Source organism: Phalangium opilio, unplaced genomic scaffold, assembly GCF_054372755.1.
Source record: "Phalangium opilio isolate 3A_F unplaced genomic scaffold, DU_Popi_V2 ptg000521l_1, whole genome shotgun sequence".
Classification (NCBI taxonomy): domain Eukaryota; kingdom Metazoa; phylum Arthropoda; class Arachnida; order Opiliones; family Phalangiidae; genus Phalangium; species Phalangium opilio.
The window spans coordinates 1,072,501-1,078,277 of NW_028324240.1; the positions used below are offsets into that span (position 1 = coordinate 1,072,501).

A 5,777-nucleotide genomic window follows, 5' to 3' on the forward strand; every position below is an offset into this window, starting at 1 on the left:
GTTCCTCAATAGCGATGGTCTTAGTAGCATGCCGGAGATTTACCCTAAGTAAGAGTTTTTCTTCTCCGATTGGTGACGGCACGCCCGAGGTGGTCATGAAGTCCCCTGTTTTCTACTGGGGCAGACTACGCAAGCGTGTGTTTTGGCATACTGGGCAGGTGTAGGCCAAGCCTGCTCTCTGGGGCGGGGAGTGGCCCCAGAAAGGTGAGCCCTGCCTTCTCAGGGTGAAATCCGGGTCTTTAGTTGACGCCAGTAACGAAAAGGTGTGGTCCCGGCTAGGCCCACGGTGATACCTACCGTGTACATACCTTAGTAGGCGAACCGCCTGTGCACTTCCTTCACTGGGGGTGTTGGTCCCGCTTCTTTGAAGCGCGGGCCCGCCTGGCGGCGGCAGGCGCTCGTAACTAAAGACTCTCTTATGGTAGCCAAATGCTTCGTCATCTAATTAGTGACGCGCATGAATGGATTAACGAGATTCCCACTGTCCCTATCTACTCCCCCCCATGGATACCACCTTGTCGTGGTGGCGGGGGCTTGCGTTCACTTGTGAAGCAATGAGCGTTGCCGGTAGAGCTTCTCATGCCGGTTGGTCATTGTGGAGGTGCCAGACTAAGTGTATCCTTCCTCTGTTGAGGTTTCGGACTTTGGCAATGGTCCGTTTAAAACTTGCCGCACCTTGCATTCACTACGTAAGGTGTCAGTTGCATTGAGGAAGCGGTGCGCGTTGCCGGTAGTGTCACACATGCCGGTTGGTCACCGTGGAGATGTTTTAGTGTTTTTCCCTTTTGTGCGGAGGGATGCCAGGGCTGGGACATGCAGGGGGCCGTTTAGGATGAGATCCGAAGTCCTACTCGGTCGGGGTTTCCCCAGCGCGCGGGCTGCCGGCTTTGGTCGAGCCGGCAAGCGCCCAGGGGTCGTGGCACTGCGGGTGCCCTGCATGTCTAGTTTGGCGGTTTCCTCGGATTCCGGCTGTCCTGGCCAGAATATCCGCACAGGTGAGCCCCTATGGTCTTCGGGGGGCAACCCGCGTGGTGCCGGTGATCCCCTTTCAGGATCCCAGGAAGAGGTCTCCGGGTTGGATGCCCCGGAATTAACCGGGGGTATGGTTCGCCCAGCTGACTGGAGGCCTGGAGGATTGATTGGGAGGATCCGGTGCTTTCGCAAAGGCCGAGGGACATGTTTTCTGTCACCGGCTGACCACTCCGTGCTGCAGGCGGGGTTTAAATGCGGCAGCTACTGTCGGGTAAGGCCGATTTTTTTTACTATACTTTTGACCATGGATACACTAGAGAAAATGGACGATTTAAATGCTTCACAAACCTCCCTTACCACCGAAGCTGACGTGTCTCTGACCGTTAGCGTTCGGGCTATTATGCAATCCACTGTTGCTTTTCTTGAGGATCTTCCAAACATGGTTTGCGCCAAAGATCTCACGGATCACGAAAAATCCCTAGAAGACATTCTCACTGCTCAGGGTGGTCGATTTACCCTGGCGGAAGCCGCCAAAGTGCGTTTTTTGGCTGGTTCTTTTAAGGATTGTTTTTACGATCATTTGGAACGTGATACACGTTTAACCGCTGAGATTCATTCCATGTCCTCCAAAATTCATATGCTTAGTGAGGACCGGGATCTCCTCCGTCAACAATTACGGGAGACCCAGGCGCTATTACGTGAAGCCTTGTCTTGCCGCTCTCAGGAGCATGAGACTCTGGCATTATTGAAAGACGCCTTGTCTTTCCACTCGAAGGAGGTTGAGACTCAGGCTTTATTAAAAGAGGCCTTGTCTTGCCGCTCTCAGGAGGATGAGACTCAGGTTTTATTAAAAGAAGCCTTGTCAGTCCTTAAGGATAGTCGTACCGTTCCTTCCGATACGCCTTCCCTATCACCGTTACAACATTCTGTGGTTCCCTCGGATCCGCAGACGATCTCCGATCCATCTGCTTGGACCCTAGTGACCGGCAAAAAGAAGAAGGTGAAGTCTTCTCCAGCTTTGCCTCTTCAGGCGCCGGCTCCTCTCCAAGTTCCTGTCAAAGGTTCTTCTCAAAAGAAACAATCAAAGAAAAAGCCACCAGTCCTCTCCGATCTGGCTTGCACTCTCATTGTTTATCTGAGTGGCGCGTCTAACGAGTCTTCTGATGACATCAGAAAGAAACTTCAGGCGTCTGTCGATCCCGTTCAGCTCAGGGTCGGGATTGACGCGATTCGCACTTGCCAGAACAACGGGGTTATTCTTAAATGCTCCTCTTCGTCGCATGCTACAACTGTAAGAGATTTTGTAGCTTCATCTCCAGCTCTAAAGGACTCATTTCGATTAGTAACACCATCCAAGTCTAACCCAAAGATTCTTCTTTTGGGTGTGGACTCCGCTATTAAGAAGGAGGAGGTCATCTCAGCCATTATGGCCCAAAATGCTCTTTCCTTTCAGCCTGACGCCCTGACAATACGGCACGCTCTTACGGGCGCTTCCGGTACTGTCAACTGGGTTATCGAGTGTACCCCAGCGGCTTTTGCCTGTCTTAAAAAGATCCGCCAGCTTAATCTAGGCTGGACAAAGCATATTGTGAGGGAATACTTCGGTATTCCTCGTTGTTTTAAGTGTGGTCTCCTCGGCCATACTAATGCCAACTGTTCTTCCCCTGATCAACTCTGCACCAATTGTGGAGACAAGCACGCCTATACCACCTGCCGGTCCTCGGTCAAGGCGTGCCTAAACTGTATCAAATCTAATACTCTTCGTCATACAAATTATAATATCCGCCATTCGAGCATTGATTTCAGCTGTCCCTGTTATAAGAGGGAAATTGAATTCAGAAAGGGTCGAACTGAGTACATTACTCCGACCCTTACGGCTACAACTTAATCGTTATAGTTTGCTCCTCTCTTTAATTTTCTTCTCATCTTTGCATATCATATGGTTTCACCTCGCTGCACTCTCCCTTGGCTATTATCATCTGCGTTCATATCTCGTTTAAATTCCACGCCTATCAATTATTCAAGTATTCCTATTACCTTATCTTAATTATTCCGATTTAGTTAAATCATTTTACTTTTCCGGCACTCTAGCTTTTCGGTTAGCTGTGCCCGTTATTTTTACCCCTGGAATGTACTAAGCTTACCACCCAGGGGTATATAAATCCACAAACCTTTGTCCCTATCTACTCCCCCACGTCCTTGTGGTTCCGACCCTTGGACAGAGTCTTTTCCTTGTAGTGGTGTGGGGGCACAGCCATCAAGTCCCTCGTTTGCAGTCACTGGAATGTTTAGCATCCCCATACTGTATTTCATACTTGGTGGTTGCGAATTAAGACTCGCCCGTCTCGCCCCTAAGTACTACTGTACGCGGGGGCCACGGGTACATTATCGAGGTCGTTTGGCACTGCTGTGCTCTCCGGGTGTCGTCTTTCCCACCCTCTAGAGCCTTCTGCTGCCTTAACCTCTCGCCCAGTCTTGAACGCGGGGGTGTTGATCCTATATGATATCACCCCTTGTTCAAAACTCCCACTGGGCGTATAGTCAAGTTAAGATTGGAAAGGCAGCGCCATTATGGTAATCCGGTGTGCGCGCTTTACAAATCTACAGACATTCATGTCCCTATCTACTATCTAGCGAAACCACAGCCAAGGGAACGGGCTTGGCAAAAACAACGGGGAAAAAAGACCCTGTTGAGCTTGACTCTAGTCTGACTCTGTGAAGAGACATGAGAGGTGTAGCATAAGTGGGAGGTCGCTCGCGGCCGCCGGTGAAATACCACTACTTTCATCGTTTCTTTACTTACTCGGTGAAGCGCAGAGCGAACCGTAAGGTTCACCTTTCTAGCACTAAGCGCCGGGCTCTCGTGGCTCGGCGCGATCCGCTCCGAGGACAGTGTCAGGCGGGGAGTTTGAGTGGGGCGGTACATCTGTCAAAAGGTAACGCAGGTGTCCTAAGGCGAGCTCAGCGAGGACAGAAACCTCGCGTAGAGCAAAAGGGCAAATGCCTATCGATCCTTTTGACTTTAAGAGTTTTAAGCAAGACGTGTAAGAAAAGTTACCACAGGGATAACTGGCTTGTGAAGGCCAAGCGTTCATAGCGACGTCGCTTTTTCATCCTTCGATGTCGGCTCTTCCTATCATTGCGAAGCAGAATTCGGCAAGCGTTGGATTGTTCACCCACTAATAGGGAACGTGAGCTGGGTTTAGACCGTCGTGAGACAGGTTAGTTTTACACTACTGTTGACTCGTCGTTGCGATAGTAATCCTGCTCAGTACGAGAGGAACCGCAGGTTCGGACACTTGGTACATGTGCTTGGTCGAGCGGCCAGTGGTGCGAAGCTACCATCCGTGGGATTATGACTGAACGCCTCTAAGTCAGAATCCCGTCTAGTCGCTGCAACGATATCGTTCGTGCCTTTTGCGTTTGTTGGCTACGCTAGTCGAGACGCGCTTTACGCGTCGGTCTCGGCGAAAAAGCCTCCTTAACGAAAGCGCTACAAAGCTTGCAGAGTTCACGGCTTTGGCTTTTAGATTCTCACCTTCGGAGAAACGTAATGGCACCAAATCGTCCGTAGACGACCTAGGTACCGGTCGGGGTGTTGTACTTAATAGAGCATCCACCATACTGCGATTTATTGAGACTCATCCCATGACTGGAGGGTTTGTAACCTCGTGTGGGGGTTTCCAAACAACCGTTTTCTTATTTTTTTTGTTATACACAAGTTCCTTAACTACGGTATCCTTATTTATAGATTATAACGTTTTTTTAAATCTTTTTTATTTTTTTTTTTGCATGTCCACAAACTACGGGAGGTTTTTTAGTTTTTATTTCTAATGAAATGATAATAATAAAAATCAGTTGTGGAGTTTCGTTAATAGGTTCGCTGGCGTCACTTTTTTCATTATTAAAGTGACATTTCTCTACCTTCAACCACCTGATACCCCCTACACCCCCCAATTCAAAGGTCCGCGTTTTGTCTAGGCGTCCCTATTTACTATGTGCCCAAACCATTCCTTGAAAATGACACCCTGCTTGCTACTCCTAAATCCTCCACCTCACTTATCGTCGCTCAGTATTAGGTATGATATAAAGTCGGAGGGGAAGTTCGGAAGCCTGAGAGCATTCATATAGCTATAGGTATATAATATATAGAGATGTACGTACGTACGTATCTATCTAAGTATGTATGTACGTAAGTAGGTAAGTACGTATGTATGTATATATATACTTATGTATTCATTCATTCATTTATTTATTTCGTTCCTTTTAGCAGGAATCCCGTTACCTTCCTTGCTTGCTTGCTTGCTTGCTTATTTGCTTGCTTGCTTATTTGCTTTCTTGCTTGCTTGCTTGCTTGCTTCCTTGCTTGCTTGCTTATTTGATTATTTGCGTGCTTGCTTATTTGCTTATTTGCTTGCTTGCTTGCTTGCTTATTTATTTGCTTGCTTCCTTCCTTCCTTCCTTCCTTTTATTTATTTATTTATTTATTTATGTATTTAGGTAACCCAAACTTTCATTAATCAAGCTACGTGATCGCAGCCAAACTTCGGAAGCTATCATTACTAATTATTTTTGTTTTCGTCGATTACTTACCCAGGACTCGGAATTAGGGCGTAAATTAAGAATAATGCGGTTATGTGAGTAAGCCGTCTTACACTTCATTTCCCCACCATAAAACACTGTCAATAAAAGTTTAACTTCATTCCGTTAATTTATATGAACCCCGCACTCCCTTCGCATAGTGAAAAAAGAGTGTTAGTGAGTTCATGTTTTTAACGGGCTTCGGGAAAAATTATTGTAATGTT

General features: G+C 47.7%; 1 pseudogene; it reads left to right on the top strand.

Annotated features, from left to right (window-relative positions):
* The window catches only part of LOC149589684 (large subunit ribosomal RNA), a 7,614-nt pseudogene extending 2,977 nt beyond the window's left edge, over positions 1–4,637 (top strand).
* The last annotated feature ends 1,140 nt before the right edge of the window (positions 4,638–5,777 follow it).